The sequence below is a fragment of the Myotis myotis genome, unplaced genomic scaffold (genome assembly GCF_014108235.1).
Source record: "Myotis myotis isolate mMyoMyo1 unplaced genomic scaffold, mMyoMyo1.p scaffold_m19_p_16, whole genome shotgun sequence".
Classification (NCBI taxonomy): domain Eukaryota; kingdom Metazoa; phylum Chordata; class Mammalia; order Chiroptera; family Vespertilionidae; genus Myotis; species Myotis myotis.
Window position 1 is genome coordinate 46,370,421 of NW_023416320.1, and position 22,993 is coordinate 46,393,413.

The 22,993-nt window shown below is 41.3% G+C and overlaps 1 protein-coding gene across 15 annotated transcripts in view; it reads right to left on the reverse strand.

The window, feature by feature from the left end:
- Nucleotides 1-22,993, reverse strand: part of SPIDR (scaffold protein involved in DNA repair) — a 285,103-nt gene that overhangs the window by 137,099 nt on the left and 125,011 nt on the right. The window lies entirely within an intron of this gene.

Below are 22,993 nucleotides of genomic sequence, written 5' to 3' on the forward strand. Positions count from 1 at the left end.
CCCCTGCTAGCCATCTTGTGGCAGCCATCTTGTGATGACGTCACGCGTGATGCCACCTAGACTTTTATTATTTGGGATTATAAAGTTTCTATGTATCTATTATAATGTAAACCTTGTCAGCATTCATATATGTGTATGCACAGATAAGTACACACATAGTTGAAAAATAGTGATCTGTCAAAGATTCTTTAACTTACATTTTTCTGATTAAAACTGAGACTGAAAATTCCTTCGAGAGTTATATTTTGGGCAATTTTTGAGGTAAGAGTTTTTAGAAAAAAATATTACAACCATAAGTAGCAATTATAGTAGCTATTATAAAAAACCGATTTTATATTCATCCGAACAACAAAAATATTGTTTTTGAGTTTCTTAAGATATGCTGCTATTAGGAACAATAACATGACTATAGCTGTCATTCCTGGATAGAGGCATGGCGTGTGTGCAGGGTTCACTGTATGTGTGCGCAGATACCTGTGCACACATCTACATGCCACTCAGATATTATGTGGTGAAGGAGGAGCACAAGACAAATATGCTCTAGGCCTAGTTCTGCCTCTGGAGAAGTTAATTACCTTTTCTCAATCTGTTGCCTCATCTGTAAGAATCTAGTCCTACTTCTCCCACAAGTTTATCTAAGAGGAAATAAGAAAATAGACATGAATGTACTCTGATGAGTTACTTGACTAGCTTCTGTTTCTTAGTTATTATTATAAACTAGAGGCCTGGTGCAAATTCATGCACTCCGGGGGTCCCTCAGCCCGGCCTGCACCCTCTCACAATCCAGGACCCCTTGGCGGATGTCTGACTGTTGGACATCCCTCTTGCAATCTGGGACTGCTGACTCCTAACTGCTCACCTGCCTGCCTACCTGATTGCCCCTAACCACTCTGCCTTATCACCCCCAACCGCTCACCTGCCTGCCTTATTGCCCATAACCACTCTGCCTGCCTGATCACCCCTAACCACTCGCCTGCCTGCCTGATCACTCCTAACCACTCTGCCTGCCTGCCTGCCTGATTGCCCCTAACCACTCGCTTGCCTGCTTGATTGCCTCTAACCATTCTGCCTGCCTGCCTGATCGCCCTTAACTGCTCGCCTGCTTGCCTGATCGCTCCTAACCGCCTCTGCCTTGAGTCCCTGCTCACCGAGGCTTTGTCTGGAATGACGTCTGGAAGGTCGTTCGACTGTCCAGTCTAATGAGCATGTTACGCTTTTATTATTATAGATTACTAATAAATGTATCCAAATTATAAAACTTGGAATTTATCACAGTTGCCAAAATGTTTGTAAATGGCATTCCCCTAGGCCCTAAAACAAAGTAACTCAAAGTAACTTTCTTTCTGCTGCATGATATAATAATGCCTGGAGTAGAAATAGAGTATCTAGATGGCAAAAATGTCTCAGTGAAATACAGAGGTTGAAATATAAAGACTTAGGGAGATTTACCATGTATCTTGTTATCCACCTCTTAACATACCCCCAGGAAGTCATAGAGAAGAAGGTGAGTATTGTAGGTGCTGCCTTTGAAATGGGATGCTTTCAATGAGGATAAGCAAATGCTGAGGCAGCAGAGCTAAGTGTCCCCAGGTAAGATAGACATAGTGGACATAAGAAGGAGGACCAAAGTAATGGTTTGAACTATAGGAATTTTTGGTGGTGGATAATTAATGAGGGGTTTCTAGGACCAAAGCAGCTGAGAAGACCAAGAAACTCCTATCTGATCTGTAGGTCAAGTGACAGGCCCTGTCTGATCAGCAATATCCCAGGCCTCTCTTCTAGTCTTAGCCCGAGATAGGAAGCCGTCTTAAATCCCCTAATTGAGGGAGAGGTTGGGTTTTTAAGGAAGAAGCCTTCAATAATATCAATCTATAATAATAAAAGAGTAATATGCTAATTAGACTAGAAGTCCTTCTGGACGAAGCTGGGGCTGCGAGGGAAGCCCGCGTCCTGGGTGCCTGCCAGCGGCCAGAGGGAAGCCCGGGTCCCGGGTGCCAATGCCTGCAGCCAGGGGAAGGAAGGCCTACTCTTGGACGATTTTGTGCATCGGGCCCCTAGTAACCATAATCATGTAATTTAGCTCTTACTTCTACACTTTCCCAAAGGATCTGGATCTGCTTTTGAGGACAACTGTGCATTGGAGAAAGTGAAATAACAAAACCTTTCAGGATTTATTGGACATTGTCCCTGAACTAATGTTGATCCCCAAGGAGTAAATACCTCTGTGTTCGACCAGTCAAGTTGAAGGCTTTATGGGTGACAAACACAAATGGAGTTTGTCTTATGATTACCTGTCCAGATTCTGAGTTCATAAATGGAACATATATTCAGAAATAGGCATATTGATCTATGTAATAAGAACTACTATGATTAGAAGAGCTAAAAAGAGACTCCTAGGCTTTTCTTCACTGCCAAAATAGCAAAGTAAAAGAAATACTGCATCTTTTGAGGGAATCACAAAGATTAATGTCACCATCAGAAACTTTAAAAGATGCAAGGTGGTGATTCCTATCATATCTCTTTTTGTGTGGCAAGCCTATAATGAAGGTCAATATTTGAGGTTGACAGTAGTATTCAGTATCACGGACTTAATTAGGGAGCAATTCCAGTTGCAGTTGTTGATACAGATGTGGATTCTACTAGATTTGGTGTGCAGCTACTGATTTGACCTGTGTGTGTGTGTGTGTGTGTGTGTGTGTATGCGTGTATGCATGTGTGTTTCTCTCTCAATAGAAAAGAAAACAGAAAGCTACTTGGCGGGGCAGCGGGATACGTTCACGCTGCATTAGTGCCCTGTCAACTCTGGTTCCATGCTGTAACCAGTCTGCAGTAACCTTCATCATCTTAGAGTCCCACAGGACAAGATGGCATGAAGTAACAGGTACCCTACGATACCCTGGTAAGACATGTATGTGCCAGAGGGTAGATGATAAATACGGCTTAGATCTCATTGGACTTTGGAAGTAACTCATGCCAATCTATTTTGTGTACTACTCCGGTCTATTTACTGAGTGACCGATAAAGCTGTCAGTGTTACGTGAAGCTGAGAGAAAGCTCTCTGTGTGGTCCAGTATAAAATGCAAGCAACTGTATCCTTGGCCCTTGTGACTAATGGAAGCACCTATGCCTGACTTGGAACCAAAATAGAATAGTGGAAGGACCTAAGGTTTGGGGGCTAAGCCATGCTCTTATTCAGCACGTAACTATTGCTACTGGGTCACAGTGCAAAATGAACACCTGACTATTGTAGATAACCTCAAAACCTCCACCATGGCACACTAGAGAGCCATGGAACCCATCATGAAGTGGCCACTGACTGATTCAACTGGTCACAAAGATGGACGTGTCCAGGAATACTATGTCCTCAAGTTAAACTTATACATGTAGTATAGTCAGGTGTGAAGAGCACCTGAAATTAAGTAAATTTCAAAATGAGGAAGCTCAGACTCTTGCTTTACCTATTCCTGCTGCACCTGCCATCCTTCCTTCCGCCCACCCTACGGCCTCATGGGAAAGTCTGTATAACAAGTAAACAGGAGAAAAAGTCAAGCCTGGTTTTCAGATGAGCTGATATGATCCAGGTAGTAGCTAGAAATAGAAGATTCAGCTCCCTTCAGAGAAGGCCCTGATAGGTAAAGCAGAGCCTTGTGTGGTGCCCTTATGTCCAATTTTCCCAGGAGAGATGGCATGAGATATGGGTCATACTGACTCATGCACCACCATAACTGTTTAGCTGGATGGTGGGGACTATTTTTTGAGGGCACATCTCATGGTCCATTTGACCCAGGAGTAAAGACAACTGCTAGATGAAGAACCAAATTTTAAATGGGTAATCACAAATGTAGAAGGAAGAAGACAAGAACTAGCAACAAAATGGTTGGGCAAAATGTATGTGGATGAATCTCTTGAATAAAGAACAAAAGAAAACATTCGTGTCCCATCTGAATTCTTACTGGAGAAGAGGAGACTCTAAAAAACCAGGAGGACATTGTAAATCACCCTATAATTGCTAGTTTGTTTCTTTCCACAGTAATCTAGAGTTTGTTCAGTGGGATCATAAACGAAGTGATCATGATGGCAAAGGCAGCTTTTACCATTGAGACTGCCTCTCACCACTGCTAACCTGTCTACTAACACTACTGAGTACCCAACTTGCCAAGCACAACAATCAATTCTGAGGGAAAAGCCTGCTACACAGTACCAGGCTAATTACATTGAACCCCTTCTATCAGGACAGGACAACAATTTATCCTCACTAAAATATACATTTATTCAGGTTTGGTTTTGCTTTCCCCATCTGCCATGCTTTGCCAGCAATACTGTGTGTATAGTTAAATGCACCAGGTAACAAACTTTGGCTCTATTAGGACACATGAACCATACCAGGTGTAGTAACCACTTATAGAAAGGAGAACTATAATAGCTATGCATATTTCTCCTTTGCCAACTGTGTAATACATATTTATGTGTGTTAAATAATTTTCTGTCTCCTTTTGCCCTATTTTATATAGAACTAGAGGCCCGGTGCACAAAATTCATGCACTCGGGAGGGGGGGGGTCCCCTCAGCCTGGCCTGTGTCCTCTCGCAGTCCGGGAGCCCTTGGGGGATATCTGACTGATGGCTTAGGCCCACTCCCTGTCAGTCGAACATCCTTAGCATTGCCGTAGAGAATGTTCGACTGCCTCTGCACTTGCCAGCCAGGAGCCCGGCTTCTGGCTGAGCGGCGCTCCCCCTGTGGGAGCTCACTGACCACCAGGGGGCAGCTCCTGCATTGAGCGGCTGCCCCCTGGTGATTTGTGTGCTTCATAGCAACCGGGTCGTTCTGCCATTCAGTCAATTTGCATATTAGCCTTTTATTATATAGGATTTGTTGGTGATATTAGCCATGCAATCTACTCCAGAAGTTACAGAATTCCACAATTCCAAGGCATAACAGTAGCTAATCATGAGTGGGAGAGCTGTATTAGTGGAGCTAATAGCATGAGGAGATTTTAGATACTCCATTTAGGGAAAAAGAAAGACCTTTGTTATTTCTATAAGGAAGAGCTATAAAGTGACAAGTGTCAACATGTTGCTAATTCTGTTGTTTAGAAATATTAGAGGGGGTGGGTTGATATGGAATAGCCATGCATGTTGGTGACATGCAGTGTAACAGCAGCATTTATGTTAAAACTGTTTCTTGGCTTCTTTCCTGCCTTTGTCACTTCCAGATGAGTAGCATCCAAATATGCTCTTCCAACTTCTATCACCTAGACCCGTGGTCGGCAAACTGTGGCTTGCGAGCCACATGCAGCTCTTTGGCCCCTTGAGTGTGGCTCTTCCTAAGCCGTAGGAGTAGCCTAATTAAGTTAATAACAATGTACCTGCCTATATAGTTTAAGTTTCAAAAATTTGGCTCTCAAAAGAAATTTCAATCATTGTACTGTTGATATTTGGCTCTGTTGACTAATGAGTTTGCCGACCACTGACCTAGACTAATTCTGTAGATTGGTCTCTACAACTGAACCCTGCTGATAGCCAGCGGTCCTATGAAAATTAAATTAGATAATATATGTAAAAATGGTTTACGAAATAAAGTACAAAAACCATATTTAAGGTATAATTCTCCAATTTATAGTTTAAAATTGAGGCATGAATCAGAAGACACATTTAGAAGAGTTAGGAGGGTAACACTGAACAATAATATGAACTAAATACATTGATATAACGTACAAGATATAGGCTAAGTACATATAGTTCAAGTAGCGAGTGAAAAAAGGAATTCACAAGAGTTGAAGGTTCAGAGAGAATAAACGCTAATATTCTCAGCTGGGAAAACTGGGTTTTAATTATTGTTTTTCATTTACACATGGCAAATCCATGTATTTGAAATATTGTTATGTCATTTAATGTTCTCTAGGGTCTGAAAACCATGGTACTCAATTCTCCACTAGTAATTCAATGTTTTAATTCTATTTTACAATAAATGTTTTAGTTTTTCATTGACCCATCTACATTTCCTCAGTCTCCAGCACCAACATACCATTATCTGAAGATGGGGTAATGCCTGCTGTCATAGAACACTGTATGTTTTCTTGGCTAATCAGTGCTATTTTCTTACCAAATTTTGTCAAATCAGCCATTTGGCAGACTAGAAAAAACAGGCAATAAAAGCCACATAAACACACCTCTGGTAACATGCACATTTCTTTAGGTAGGAAACAAAGCCAATGGCAGCTGTTCACTTTCCAAGTGTGTTCAGACAGACAGCTGGTCAGTGACCCACCGAGGGATTCCAGAACCAACACAGGGGCTTGAGTCTGCTCAACAGGAGAAAGAGTAAGTCCAGGTGGCACAATCTTTAAGAGGCAACTCAAAAACTCTAAGACACTTTCTTAGCCAACTCTAAGTGCAAATATATTCCTTGTCATACAGATGTATCAATCTATTGCCTAGAAATAATACGATGGTCACAAACTTTGTAAGAGCTCCCATCCTTAGTTATATACCAATGTAGTGGGTCCATGAATACTTGCATCAGGCAAACAATATGTTATGTATTCTTCATATTTCCTGTGCTTAGTTTTACTGAAACAAACTTCTCTCGGTTGACAGGCAGTTTTGAATACCTCCCAGGCTCTAAGGTGCTTATTGCTCCACTTTATTTATTTATCTCATTGTTGAAAGTATTACATAGGTCCCACCTTCGCCCATTAACTACTTCCAGCCTGCTCCCATCCCCTCCCTCCTCCCGGCCTTTTCCATCCCATTGCCTGTGTCCATGGGTTGTCTGTCTATCTATCTATCTATCTATCTATCTATCTATCTATCTATCTATCTAGATATATACAAGTTCAGTGATTGGTCTCTTCCCACCCACCCTCCCCTGCCTTCCCTCTGAGGTTCAACAAAGTCTGTTCCACTTTAAATGCCTTGTTTGTTTTTTCTTTATAAAATAGCCAGAATTTCTGATATTGGAAGTTACTAAAGGAATACAGTTGTCTTCTTTTCTAAAAATCTAGTAGTGGTCAATACAAATATTTTCTTTAATAAGTTAGATGAGGTTCACATTTAGAAATCATTCTGTAATAATTAAAATACTAAATAAACACATTGGGACTGAATAAACAAGCTAGGTAAAAACATGGCAATTATTCAAGTATAGATATAAAATATATTCTTATTATTGGGCCTCTTTCCCTTTTTTAAAAAAAAAAAAATTTTATTGATTTTTTACAGAGAGGAACGGAGAGGGATAGAGAGATAGAAACATCGACGAGAGAGAAACATCGATCAGCTGCCTCCTGCACACTCCCTACTGGGGATGTGCCTGCAACCAAGGTACATGCCTTGGACCGGAATTGAACCTGGGACCCTTCAGTCCGCAGGCCGACGCTTTATCTTCTGAGCCAAATCAGTTAGGGCTGGGCCTCTTTCTTATGGAGAAGTTAATAGAGTAGGTCACACATTTTGGACTGGTGACAAGTCTTGACCTCATAGACATGCCACTCTCTTTGTGGCTGCAATGAAAAGCCCAGAAACTAGTTGAAAGTTTCTAGGATATTCAAATAATTTAGTCTTATTTTTATACTCAGAATATGGAAATCTTCCTAAAAACTGTATGGAAAGATTTATAAATACTGAAGTATTTATTAATATCTACGACTTAGGCATTGTTTTGTATTATTATTATTTCTTAAAGATAGTTTCACTCTGGCTGGTGTGGCTCAGTTGGTTGGAGTGACATCCTATGCTCCAAAGGGTAACAGATTCGGTTCCAGGTCAGGGCACATACCCAGGTTGCAGGTTTGATCCCTGGTCAAGGCACATATGGGAGGCAACCGATTGATGTTTCTCTCTCTCTAGTGGCCCTTCCTCCCTCTCTAAAATCAATAAAAGCATATCCTTGGGTGAGGATTTAAAAAAAAAAAAAGCTAGTTTTCAATTATGTTCTGGTTTGCCTTTATTTATAATTTGAATATTGTAGTGTGTTAATCATAGGAGAATACTGTTAATCCAGATTGTGTTGATAAAGAAAATACCGACCCCAATTATTCAGGATGGAATGCATGCCAATGACTGTTTGTTGTTCATTAGTAGAATGATGCAAAAGAAGTGCCACATCAATCAGCTGGCCAACAACATGCTTCTCCTTTGGCCTGTCACTATGAGAAAGGGGAGGGGGAGAGAAAGAGATCCTTCCTCCAGATGTGGTGAGAAAACACATAACAAAGCAACAGCTGTCCTCACTGTTTCAACATTGAGAGTCACACACATATAATTCCTGACACTATGATAGCATCTACACATTGACATTATAGTCAAGTCACAAAGGAAAACAGTACCCACTTTGCTTGTTCACTCTCCTTTGAGTGCCTCTAAATTATCGTGTTACACAAATGTAGGCCTTCTTTCAGTGAGGAAGCACAGATGTTATTAGCACATTTCACTTTGTTAACATAACAAATAGGCTCTACAAATGAAACTGGGCCTTGTGTAGTTTCTTTACTAGGCTGTCTTTTGGAGCGATGCCTGAACAACAGGTGGCTAGTCATCAGACTGACTGTAAGAAAGACACTCAAGGGCCCATAAAATGCTATCTATTTATATAAAAACCCTGGGTGTAATGCGTCACGTCTGAGGCTTGACCAACTGGAAGGAAGTCAGTCCTGCAGGGGTCATCTTGGCAACAGCTGTGCCCTCCCTGAGCTGTTTCCCGTGAGGGCGAGGTTTGAGGCAGGAACTGGCCCTCGGAGCGTGGATGCACTGAGTCCTGGGTCGCCTTGCCAAGGACTGCACCCTCCCTGAGCTGTTTCCCGCGAGGCCTGAGGGAAGAACCCACCCTCGGAGTGCCAGGAGCGCCCAGCAACAGTCAGTCCGGGTTGCTGAGGCAGAGGCCACAGCGTGGTAGAACTCTGGGTCTGGCCCAACAGGGGGCGTGGCCGGCCTTCAAACCAGACCCTGACAGTAGGGAGGGGCAGCCCCATTCTTCACAGAATCTGCTGTTAGATAGCTTGCTGACAGTGGCCTGCCAGCCAGGAACCCCAGTCACTTGCACCCCAGACCCTGACAGGAGGGAGGAGGGAGCCCCATTCCTCACAGAATTGACAGGTGGCCAGCTTGCTGTCAGGGGCCTGCCAGCTAGGAATCCTATTCACCTGCATATCTGTATAAAGTTTTAATACATTATATTAGAGGTCGTGGTGGTACTGTTTTACCCACAACTTCTACAGGAATTGCTGCAAATTTACCTCTCGGTGGAAGCACCTTTCATTCCCAACATAAATTACCGATTCCATTAAATGAAACTTCAATTTCTAGACTCGATATAAACAGTGAAGTTGCTAAAACTTATAAAAAAGGCCCAACTTCTCATTATTGATGAATGCACCGTGGCATCCAGTCATGCTATAAATGCCATAGACAGATTACTAAGAGAAATTATGAGTCTGAATGTTGTATTTGGTGGGAAAGTTCTCCTTCTTGGAGGGGTTTTCGACAATGTCTCAGTATTGTGCCACATGCTATGGGATCGGCCATAGTACAAATGAGTTTAAAGTACTGTAATGTTTGGGGATGTTTCAGAAAGTTGTCTCTTACAACAAATATGAGATCAGAGGATTCTCCTTATAGTGAATGGTTAGTAAAACTTGGAGATGGCAAACTTGACAGCAGTTTTCATTTAGGAATGGATATTATTGAAATCCCCTGTGAAATGATTTGTAATGGATCGATTACTGAAGCTACCTTTGGAAGTACTATATCTACAGATAATATTAAAAATATATCTAAACGTGCAATTCTTTGTCCAAAAAATGAGCACGTTCAAAAATTAAATGAAGAAATTTGGGATATACTCGATGGAGATTTTCACACATATTTGAGTGATGATTCCATTGATTCAACAGATGATGCTGAAAAGGAGAATTTTGCCATTGATTTTCTTAATAGTTTTACTCCTTTGGGAATGCCATGTCATAAATTAAAACTGAAAGTGGGTGTAATCATAATGCAATTGAGAAATCTTAATAGTAAACGGGGTCTTTGTAATGGTATCAGATTTATTATGAAAAGATTACAACCTAACATTACCAAAGCTGAAGTATTAACAGGATCTGCAGAGGGAGAGGTTGTTTTGATTCCAAGAATTAATTTGTCCCCATCTGACACTGGCCTCCCATTTAAATTGATTCAATGACAGTTTCCCATGATACCAGCATTTGTGATGACTATTAATAAATCACAAGGACGAACTCTAGACAGAGTAGGAATATTCCTACCTGAACCTGTTTTCGCACATGGTCAGTTATATGTTGCTTTCTCTCAAGTTTGAAGAGCATGTGACGTTAAAGTTAAAGTTCTAAATACTTCATCACTAGGGAAATTAGTCAAGCACTCTGAAAGTGTTTTCACTCTTAATGTGGTGTACAGGGAGATATTAGAATAAGTTTAATCACTTTATCAGCCATTGTTTGCATCACTGTTGTTTTTATATCATGTTTTTGTTGTTTTTGTATCATGTTTTTATTGTTTTCATATCATGTTTTTGTTGTTTTTATATCATGCCTCTGTTGTTGTTATATCCTTTTGTACTGTTTATCTATTAATAAATTTATATATTATTTTCATATACATTTTACTAATTTCCTTTCATCTCTCACACTTCTATTATAGAGAAAGGGCAAATAGCAATATTAAAATATTTCCGCTAATTAATTCCCTTTTAACCTGCAGGAATTTCTTGCATCAGGCCACTAGTATTTACATATAACATCTACACTGATCCCTTTACATTTGCAGAAGTAATAATCCTATTAAGCCTTATCGAAGATCAAGCAATTAAAAGCTGTAATTATGCTAAACGAGAAATTTTAAAGAACTTTCATATCAGAATACATGTTTTTTGCAAGTGCACATATACATTCTCCAGTACAGACCATATGGTCAGTAAATTTAAAAAGACTGAAATCATACAAGCTATTTTCTTTGACCACAATGAGTTAAAATTAGAAATCAATAGAATAAGGAAATTAAATTTGGGAAATTCACAAATAAGTGAAAATTAAACAACACGCTCCTGAATAATAAACAGATCAATTAACAAATCACAAAGAAAATTAGAAAATATTTTGAAAGGAATGAAATGGAAAATACAGCATAGTAAAACTTATGAGATAGAGATAAAGAAGTGTTCAGAGGAATATTTACAGCTGTAGATGCCAATATTAAAAAAGAAAGGTCACAAATCAACCTCACCTTCCTTATTATAAAAAAGCAGAAAAATATGAGCAAACTAAACTTAAAGCAAGGAAAAGGAAGAAAATGATAAAGATTAAGCAGAAATAACTGAAATGGAGGACAGAAGAACAAAAAAACAAAATTAACAAAACTAAAAGAAGGTTCCTTAAATAGATCACCAAAATTTATAAGCCATTAGCTAGACCAGGGGTGGGCAAACTTTTTGACTCGAGGGCCACAATGGGTTCTTAAACTGGACTGGAGGGCCGGAACAAAAGCATGGATGGAGTGTTTGTGTGAACTAATATAAATTCAAAGTAAACATCATTACATAAAAGAGTACGGTCTCTTTTTTTTTAGTTTTATTCATTTCAAATGGGCCGCAGTTTGCCCACGGCTGAGCTAGACTAACCATGAAAAAATGAAAGAAAATTAAAATGACAAAAATCAGGAAGGAAAGAGAGGAAGCACTACCAACCTTACAGAAATCAGTGATGTTATATGAAACACTTTAAGGGAATAATATGAACAATTATATGCCAATTATTAGATAAAGGAAATAAAATGGACAAATTCCTAGAAAGACACAAACTACCAAAACTGATAGGTAAAAATAGAGAATTTGAATATCAGAGTAAGGACAATGGGCCAGATACAGAAACTCACCAGGGCAGAAAGCATCAGATACCTAGCGAGGGGCAAATTGGGAAAACAAGAACGTCACCCCCAGGGTAACCTATCCTCCCCTGGCATATCACTGGTCATATGCGGACCCTGGATCTTCCTAGGGATAACATCTAGGCCTCTAGTTGTGTTTTAGTTCCAGGCCCAGAAAAGCAGCGAACCTGACAAGTGACACCATGGCTACCTCAGGACCATCCATAGTGACTAATGACCCCCTGCCCTGGCACCAACCAATCAGTGGAGACTACAACCCTGAAAGAGCACACCTGGAAAGTTGATGCAAATTCTATTAGGACCCCATCCTGAAATCTCCCCTAAGATTTCCACCCACAAAAAAAACAGATAAATAGGCTCAGGACAAAGGACCCAGTGTGTGCTCTCCCTCGGAGCATGTCCATGCCATTCGCCCACAGGCACATATCCCCCAATTTCTAAGGGATCCATGAGACTTGCAACCAGGGGAGCAATGGGAAGCAGCAGCGTGTCCCAGGCTAACTCCCTGAACCTGTCTCCTAGGTCCCCCTTGCTCTGACTTCTCAGTGAGCCAGAGCAGCCCAGCTTAGGCTCTCCTGTTGCTTCTTCTATGCCCTTCAGTGCTTCACTGTCCTAAGTATATTTTTGCTGCCATCATGGACCCAGTACCCTTTAGCTCAGAGCTATATAGCCCTTCTCTTTGGATATCCCCATCTTCCACACCCTTTTCCTTAAATAAACTCAATTTTTCTTTATACACCACCTGAGATGGCTATTTAGCCTGCCAGAACAACCCCCCCCATCCCCACATTAACCTTTCAGAATAGATCTATAATAAATAAAGAGACTGAGTCAGTAATTTAAACACTTCCAACAAACAGAAGTCCCAGCCCAGATGGTTTCACTGGTAGAGATTCTACCAACCATTCACAAACTCTGCCAAAAAGTAAGAGAGAGAAGACTTCCTAACTCACTCTACAAGGTGAGCAGACACATACCACCTAAATGTGACCCTACGGAAACTCAATCATTTCATCAGAACACAAAGCACCTCCCTAAACATAAACATAGAATTTTCCTTTTTACTTCAAAATTCTACTTTTCTCCATACAAAATAAGATAGAAATTTAAAATTTGACACAATTACTCTACTGTAAAAGAATTTAATTTATATGTCAGAATTCTTAAAATAAATGAAATGGGAGAGAGACAAGAAGGCTGCAGAGTAGCCAGAGGCTACATGCCCTTGCTCCCAGCCAGGGACCAGATTTATAACTAAAATACTGTGCAATCAACGTGAAAAACCAAATGAAGTGCTAGTATAGCTGACTAGAAATACACCTGAGGTGCAGTGAAGAAACAATGTAGAGGCTGGTAAGAGGAGGGGAGTCACGGAAATGATGAGGACCCTCCTGAGAAGGTGGGGTGGCTGAGAGGCCGGAGGGATATCAGCTCCAAAATTCCCTCTGCCTGGAAGTGTGGGGTCTTAACCCTACACAGGGATCCCAAACCCAAGCAGCAGAGACAGGAAGCAGAGCCCACATAGCACTGGGCAGAGGGAACCAGGGGGATTCTGTGTGCCTGGGAGACTGGGAGCACCTCCCAGTGGGGAGCGCTCCTATTGTTAGCAGCCCCAGCCCTGGAAGTTCGCTTCAGGCTCTGAGGACTGGAAATGCTGCGCTGTGGTCTTTGGGTCCAGCAGAGGGGCCTCTGGAAAGTTCTACTTTCTTGTAGGCACTGTGCAGAGAGCCCCAGTTAGTGACTAAACTGCTAGGCTTGGGGAAAGGGGAAAGGATTCTCCCACATCAAGTGCAGGTTGGATCCCCTCCCCCTACTTGTGGAGCCTCCAGGACTGCTCGCGCTGTGGGGATAGCAGCACCCGGAGCCAGGTAGATGAGGGATTTGTGGTCCGCACTGCGAAGAGTTGAGAGCATGAGTGGAGCTGGGAATCTCGGCCCCTTGGAGAGATCGGAGTCCTGTGTGGGGCTGATTTCTAACCCTCCCTGCTTGGATTGGTGGCGAAGGCGTGGTTCTGTGCAGAGCTGGGATTTTATCTCAGGGACTGTAACCCCCAGGGAGGCGTCTATCAGGGACACAGATGGGTAAGTGCAGGCCTTTGGGACTGCATTGTAGAGAGGCTGATCCACGCTCCCTGTGAGCTCCACCAGGCAGCTCAGGAAGGAGAGGGAGAGCCCTTGTCCCCTCCCACAGGCTGTACACATCACCTACAACAGCCTTGTGGAGTCCAGGGCCTCCCCCGACCCCAGCGCAGTTCTGTGGGGGAATGCAGAGCTGCTCAGCGCTGGACATTCCAAGTCTGGGACCAGGAGGAAGTGCGTAGCCCCCTCCTGTGGACTGGGACAGTAACATTCTCAACCTTTCCATGTTGATTGCGCAGTATTTTACTGTAAATCTGGAGACTCTTTTGATCAATACCTCTCAGCCCAGGGCAACTGAAACTGCTCCTGCAGAGAAGACGGCAGGCTGCACCCACCTCGATCCTGCCGCAAGGCCATCTCAGGGGGAACGAGAGTTGGAGTCTAACACCCACCGATGATAAAAACTCTCAGTAAAGTGGAAATGGAGGGAGCAGACTTCAACATAATAATGGCCATAATGACAAACCTACAGTCAACATACTTAGTGGGTCAAAACGACAAGCGCTGCCTTCAGATCAGGAATAAGACAGGGATGTCGGCTGTCACCACTCTTATTTAACATAGTACAGGAAGTTCTAGCCATGCTACCAGACGAGAAGAAGAAATAAAAGGCACCAAATTGGAAAGGAGGAAATAAAACTGTCATTATTTGCATATGACATAATATTGTATATAGAAAACCCTAAAGACCACCTACAAACTACTAGATCTAAAAAATAAATTCAGCAAAGTTACAGGATAGAAAATCAGCATCCAGAAATTGGTGGCATTTTTATACACCAATAATGAGCTATCAGAAAGTGAAACTACGAAAACAACCCCATTTAATATTGCAACAGAAAGATATAAGGTACCTAGAAATAAATTTAACCAAGGAGGTAAAAGACCTGTACTCATAGAAGTATATGACAGTGAAGAAAGAAATTAAGGAATATACAAATAAGTGGAAGCATATACTATGTTCTTGGATTGGAAGAATTAATATCATTAAAATGTTCATTCTACTCAAAGCAATCTAAACTATACATTCAATGCAATTCCCACTAAAATACCAATAGTATATTTCATAGAACTAGAAAAAATATTCCAAAAATATATATGGAATCAAAAAAGACCCAGAATAGCATCAGCAATCTTGAGAAAGAAGAACAAAGTTGGAGGTATTACAATACCAGATATCAAGCTATACTACAAGACTGGTACTGGCATAAGAACAGGCATATAGACAATGGAACACAACAGAGAGCCATTCTGACAGGTGTGAGGTAATACCTCATTGTCATTTTAATTTGCATCTCTGATGATTAATGTCCTTGAGCATTTTTTCATATGTCTATTAGCCATCTGTATGTCCTATTTGGAGAAATGTCTATTCATGTTCTTTGCACTTTTTAAAATTGGGTTGTCTTACTAGTGTTGAGTTGTATAAGTTCTTTATATATTTTGGAGATTTTTTATCAGATGCGTCATTGGCAAATATGTTCTTCCACGCAGTATGTTCACTTTTCATTTTGTTAGTGATTTCTTTTGTTGTGTAGAAGCTCTTTAGTTTGGAATAATCACCTTTGATTAGTTTTTCCTGTATTTCCCTGCCCCTCAGATAGCAGCAAAAATATTGCTCTAAGAGGTGTCTAAGATTTTACTACCTATGTTTTCTTCTAGGATTTTTATGGTTTTACAACTTACATCTAAGTCTTTTATCCATTTTGAATTTATTCTTGTGTATGATGTAAGTTGGTTGTCTAGTTACATTTTTTTAGTATGTACCCGTCCAATTTTCCTAACAACATTAATTGAAGAGACTTTCTTCATTGTATGTCCTTGCCTCCTTTGTCAAATATTAATTGACCATAAAGGTGTGGGTTGATTTCTAGGCTCTCTGTTCTGTTCCATTAATGTATAGGCCCGTAGGAGAGGGCATTTGGGGGGACCAGTGCTGCAGGGGAGAGCAGTTAGGGGGTGACTAGGCCGGCAGGGGAGGGCAGTTGGGGGCGACCAGACCGGCAGGAGAGGGCAGTTGGGGCAACCAGGCCGGCAGAGGAAGGCAGTTGGGAGCGATCGGGCCGAGAGGGGAGGGCATGACATCCAGAAGGTCATTCGGCTGTCCAGTCTAATTAGCATATTATGCTTTTATTATTATCTATATATATAAAAAGCGACCGTAACGGCCATAACGACCAGTTGCTATGACACCCACTGTGGCCAAGGAACCTGCCTGATCAGGGGGTGGGGCCGGCCGGCCAACCTCGAAGCGCCTCCCCCCCTGCTGGCCTGCCCCTGATCAGACGCTCCCACTCCGATCAAGAGCAGGGCGGCAGGCCAAACGCCCCCTACCTTCCCATCGGCCAGTCCTGCCCCACCATGATAGGCCTGCAGCCCCTTCCTCCGGCCAGCCCGCCCTGATTGCACCCCCCACCCCAATAGGGGGCGGGGCTTGGAGGCCAACATCCTGCAGCCCCTCCCCCCAGCTGGCCACACCTCCATGGGCCCCCACCACCCTGATCAGCCCACAGCCGCTCCTCTGATTGCCCCCCCACCTCAATAGGGGGCAGGGCCTGAAGCCATCCTCCCACAGCCCCTCCCCCTGGCCAGTCCCACCCGCTATGAACCCCCACTAACCTGATCGGCCCAAAGCCCCTTTCCCAGGCTGGCCCCTCCCCTAATTGCACCCCCACCCCAATTGTGGGTGGAGCCCACCATCGAATCACCCTCAGCCCCTCCCCCCAGCCTGCCTGGCGCTGATTGAGCCCCGATCGGGGTGGGTCAGCTGGCCAATCTCCCACTGTCTCCTCCTCCCCACAGGCCTGGCCCTGACCCACCCATGCACGAATTTGTGCACCGGGCCTCTAGTAGATTAAAAAACCACTGTACACTTTTAAATGGTGAATTATATGGTATGTTAATTATATCTTAACCTGAAAAAAAGTTCTCATATACCTCTGTATGGATTATACCTGTTTTACTTAAATGCCTTTAGATGACATCTATATGATTAAAGACGACAGGGAAAGGAAGTGAGGTGAAAGTCCCAACATACTAAGTTCCAACTGCTCTGGATGCAATATAATAAAATGCTTATTTAGTAAAGCTCCAAACAGGCATTTATAAGGATGCTTGTAGTTATATAAGCTCTAAAAAGCACAGTGGTTTGGTGGTGGTGTTACTACCATGTTATTTTGATCAGATCCCATACAATAAGCATACAAGATAAGATTCCAAACAGTAACATGAGGAAATATTTGTTACTGAAATACAGTTGGTTACAACAACCCGAAAGATTTACTGGAATGGCTCCATCTCGTCATGGAGAAAGTTACAAGGACCACCTGTATCCCTAAGCCTTTTCCCTTCACTGGAGTGAAATGTAAATCACGGCCAGATCATGAAAACGAACACCCTATTAAAAGACGCAAATTTTTTTGATAGGTGTACTAAAAACCAAGAAGCATTTCACTTCAATCCTAAACACTAGCAGGGCAAGCAAATTCCTGTCAAGTGACAGTGAAAGAAACCCATGATTTGGGAAGTCCTACATGCCTATATGAAGGAAGGAGGTCTCAATGAATCTCGTGTCCTAACAGCCATTGTAAGATCCATATATATGGCATGCCACCTAATAGAAATACTTGTGCTCTACAATTTGTGAAAGATTTTCAAGCTCATAATATCATTCCATCATCACACAAGCCCTGTGGAATGCAATGATCAAATTAGATAGTCAATTGTGATCTGTAAATTCAGCATGAAATCTGACAGTATAAACAAAATGTTCAGTTTAAATGTAATTCAAAAAAATTCTTTATATTAACATTTATTTATATATTCACCGATATACTGTATTTAAAAATTCTACTTATAAAATGTAGATTTCATCACAAGTTAATTAAATTAATTGGAAATTCAAAACATCTCTTAGTATCCTGGATAGGCCCCATATATAACTTATTGTATTTGGAAGAAGATTTTTCACTACTTCATAAGTCTTTAAAAATGTAACTTCAAAATATTAGTATTTTAATTAGCATATATTAAATTAAATAAATAAATATTTCTATGAAATATAAACCTAATAGGAAATGTTGACTAGGCCATAAACCCTTCACCAATAGTCCAAACATTAAACAAGACATTTTGTGATAGGTTAGATCCTACTAAGCTTGCATAAAACACCACCTTAAAAATATGGATATATATAAATTTACACATTTCTATAAGTTTATAAATTTGTCCGAATCTATAGCATATACAACACCAAGAATGGGTCCTAATGTAAAATATGGATTTTGGGTGATAATGAAGCATTAATGTAGGTTCATCAATTTTAATAAATGGAACATTCTGATGGGGGATGTTGATAAGAATGACGCTATGCATGTGTGAGGACAGGAGGTATATGGGAATCTCTGATCTTCTATGCAATTTTGCTGTGAACCTAAAACTGCTCTGAAAAATAAAGTCTATTATTTAATGGAGTACTCACTAAAAGAGCGAATTAAAAAAACATATTTAAAAAGTAAATTTAACTTCTTACTAAAAATATCTGAAAAGAGAAAAATAGCAAATAAATTCTTAATAATTTATCATTCTTTTCCTTTTTTTCATAGGAGACTTTTGGAGAGTTTTTCACCAAAAAATTTTTTTAAAAAGGAAGTGCAAAAGCCAGAAAACATTTGAATTCATTAAAAAAAAATAAAATACAAAAGACAAAGGAAAAGCCAATGAAAATAGCAAATACTACCTAAAACTAAACCACAATATCCAAACAGCTGGTCTTGAGAAACACGTGTGCCCAGAATCTTATTCTCCTGATTCACCTGGTACTATGGGTGGCAAAACAATAAAGGAGAACCCACCGAAGCATCCATGAAGAGCCACAAGAGGGCCATGCTTCCAGTGCAGGTACCATGCATGTCCCATGTGGCCCTCCCTCAGTGGGAAATTGCAGAGCAGGAAGAACATACCAAGGCAGAGGAGAAGGGAAAATTACAGCCAGCCTAAAAGAACTTGGAAAAAAATCATTCTCAAAGCTGAAGATGCTGATAGGTAAGAATTACCTAAAAGCTGACTGAAGACATATATATATATCACACACATGACAGTTCTCTGCTTTTCATTTACTTGGATTGTAAACATCTAGCTACTAAAGGACCAAAATCATACCATAATCAATATATATAAAAGCCCAAGCAACCGGAATGACCGGAACACCAGTCGCTATGATGCACACTGACCACCAGGAGGCAGACGCAGGAGTTGCCCCTGGTGGTCAGTGTGCTCCCACAGCCAACCTCCCGCGGCTCCTCCCCCCAAGCCAGCCCCCGATAGGCCTAGATTACCAGCCAGGCCAAGTGACACCACCTGTGCACGAATTCATGCAACAGGCCTCTGGTAATAATATAAAAACACCCAAATCTTAAAATATTAATTCCTAGATGAAAAGGTATTCTTAAGGAGTTGACAACTAGATGGACCATTTTAAAATCCAATGATACAATGAGGAAAGAAACAGTAAGATTTCCTCACCAGCTGCCACCCCTGTATAAACTGGACCGAATGCTGGGCCTGCTGGCCTCTACCAGGTCCCAGGCCTCTGCTCCCAGGGCGACGATCATAGTTTTCACCTTTTATTTCACAGTATGAGACACAAGGCATCTTAAAATGACTATTAAGAAATGGCCCACATTTAATATTTTTCTATTTGATGCTGAAGTTTTAAAAATAAAGTCTAATACTTAAAAGAATAACCTATTGTTGGACTCCCATAGCACTGATTTTCTTTCTTAGATGTTTTTTCAGTGAATACATTTAAAAAATCTGATTAAATAATTTATTAAAATAGCTAACAGTGGTATTTGTGGCATTAACTTAGATTTTCTTAATGTTTATAGGTTTAAAGTTTTTATTAAATGTGTTTCTATATTGTCACTGCAAATTACAGCACATTTTATAACTGCAGGTCTCTTCTTTGCCATACCCATAGTCACCACTCTTAAAGAACTAGCCATCTGCAAAGCATGAAGATAGGAGAAACCCATGTAACAGCTCTTCCATTAAGGAGAATATGACAAGTACTGCATGAGAAACACTAGTTTAAAAAAAAAACAAACAAAAAGCGACAAGGGTTCAAACACTGGAGAGAGCCCATACAGCTGGAAAGAATTAGGACAGACTTGATGAGAAAATGGAATTTGAGATGTCTTAAATGAAGACATGCGAGGCAGAATGAGGGGGGGGGAAATACCAGGAATATTAAATTGGTTCATTAGCTGGCCCACAGAATAAATAACAGAGCAACAGAAAACAAACTTGGAAAAGTTGTATGAGGGAATCATAACCTGTACACTGACAAGCAGTCTCTATTGTAATACACTACAAGGAACTACCTAATATTTTTGAGCAAATGAGCAGCAGGCCCAAACCAGGCTTCCGAAATTTATGTCAGGACTGTGGCAAAACCAGTCGGACACAAAAGGGCTTGAAAAAAGAAGATCCCAGAAGTGGGTAGGTAACCAGCTGGAAGTCGCTGCAGTGGTTCGGGCAAGGAATGAAATGTACAGCAGGGACAGCAGAAGAGGGAACTACTAGAGCCACTCGGCAGGGACAGCCTGTGAATACTTGAGCACCGACTGCCACTTGTGATTGGTATCCCATGATAACCACTGAGTTAGCCAATCGCTGGGTGCCAGAGGAGAATTCATTAGGGCTAAAATACCCGTGGCTGACCTGTTTCTCAGCGATGAGAGAGCTGACAGATGTTTGAGATCAACCCTGCGGCAGCAGAGAGCCTGTGAGAAGCCTGTCTAACTTGGAAGATGCTGGTTTTACCCCCTGGGAAGAAGAAAATTAGGTGTGCGGGCAGCACAGGCCACCGTCACCACATCAAGTCCTGTTTAGTCACCCGTGGCCTGAGGAAGGGGCCGCTCTGATGCACGGGCTTTAGTTATCCAGGCTTCACGTTGCAGTCAGGCAGCAAGCGCTCCTGGCTTGAAGGATCCTTGGAACTATGCAGAGGTCATGGCCCCGACTCCTCCTACACTGTCCGGTCTTCTGTGGCCTGGTTTCTTTCCGTCTCTTTGCAGATTGTTGTGTGCTGAGAGACCTTGATATGAGATTACTTTAAAAATAAAAGGCTCAATTCTGGGCCAGTTTAAACCTCTGCATGCCCATATCCCATACCCTTCCAAAACACCAATACAAACAGCAGAGGACAGCTGCTCTAAGCTGGTGCCCCTGGGCCTCCGTGCTCCGTTTAAGTCCACGTTCTTTGCTCTTGGAAATAGGTTTTTGTGGCTTCCTAAGGTTTTGTGGCTTCCTCAAATAGAGTCTCTGCCTCAATATTTTATTTTTAAATATTTTCAGACTTACAGAAAATAGGCAAGAATGCTCCTGTACTCTTGACCTGGATTTGTGAAGGGTGTACCTTAGATTACATTTGCTTTGTCACCCTCTCTAAATACAATGCACATACATGTTACTGTGGTTCCGGTTGTTTGTTACTATTATTATTCTCTTGGTGAACCATACAGAGTAAACTGCAGATATTATTGTCATTTATTTTTTTTAATTAAGACTTTACTTTTTTCAGAGCAGTTTTTGGTTATAGCAAAATTGAGGGGATAGTACAAAGGTTTTCCATGTGTCCCCTGTCCCTATACATGCATAGCCTCCCCCATTATCAATATCCCCTTAACACAATGGTACATTTGTTATAATTGATGAACCGATATTAACACATCATAATCACCTACAGTCCATAGCTTACAATATAGTTCACTCTTGGTACTGTATATTCTATAGGTTTAGAAAACTGTATAATGATACAGGGTATTTACACTGCCCTAAATATTCTGTGTCCCTCCTACTTATCTCGAGATCCCTTCACAATCCCTGGCAACCAGTGATCATTGGACTGTCTCCATCGTTTTATCTTTTTCAAAGTGCCATGTAGTTGAAATCACAGTGTGTAGCCTTTTCAGACTCGCTTTTTTCACTTAGTAAGATACATTTAAGGTTCTTCTATCTCTTTTCATAGCTCGATAGCTTACTTTATTTTATTTTTTTTATTAATCATCACCCTAGGATATTCTTCCATTGATTTTTTTTGGAGAGAGTGGAAGGGAGGGGGAGGGACAGAGAAATGGAAACACTGATGTGAGAGAGACATATGGATTTGTTGCCTCCCACACAGGGCCCTAACCAGAGCCAGGGATCGAGCCTGCAACCAAGATACGTGCCCTTGACCAGAATCAAACCCAGGACCCTTCAGTCTGCAGGCTGATGCTCTAACCACTAAAGCAAACCAACTAGGGCTAGCTTACTTTATTTTAAAATTGAATAATATTCAATTTTCTAGATGTACTAGTTTTATTTATCTATTTGTCTACTGAAGGACATCTTGGTTGCTTCCAAGTTTGGGCAATTATCAATAAAGCTGCTGTAAACATCCCTGTGCAGGTGTTTGTTGTGTAGACCTAAGTTTTCAACTACCTGGGTAAATACTAAGGAGCATAATTGCGGGACTGTATGGTAAGAATATATTTAGTTTTGTAGGAAACCGCCAAACTGTCCATAGTAGCTAAACCATTTTGCATTCCCATAAGCCGTGGGAATTCCTGTTGCTCCACATTCTTGCCAGCATTTGGTGTTGTCAGTGTTCCTGATTCTGTAATAAATGGGTAGCACTATTTCATCACTGCATTTGCTTTTCCCTAAAGATATGATATGGATGGAGTAGATCTTTTCATTTTTTTTTTTTTTTTTTTTTTACCAACTATCCCAAGTTTCCTTTACAGCAATTCTTTTTTAAAATCCAGGATCACAACTGTATCTAGTACCAGCTTTTTTGATTCTTTTGCTTTTACATGTCCAGAACTATAAGACTCTCTCTCATAGCAATACCTGTCCAGGGCAATTGAACCATGGGTGACTCAACAGTAGGAGGTACTACACAGAAGAACAA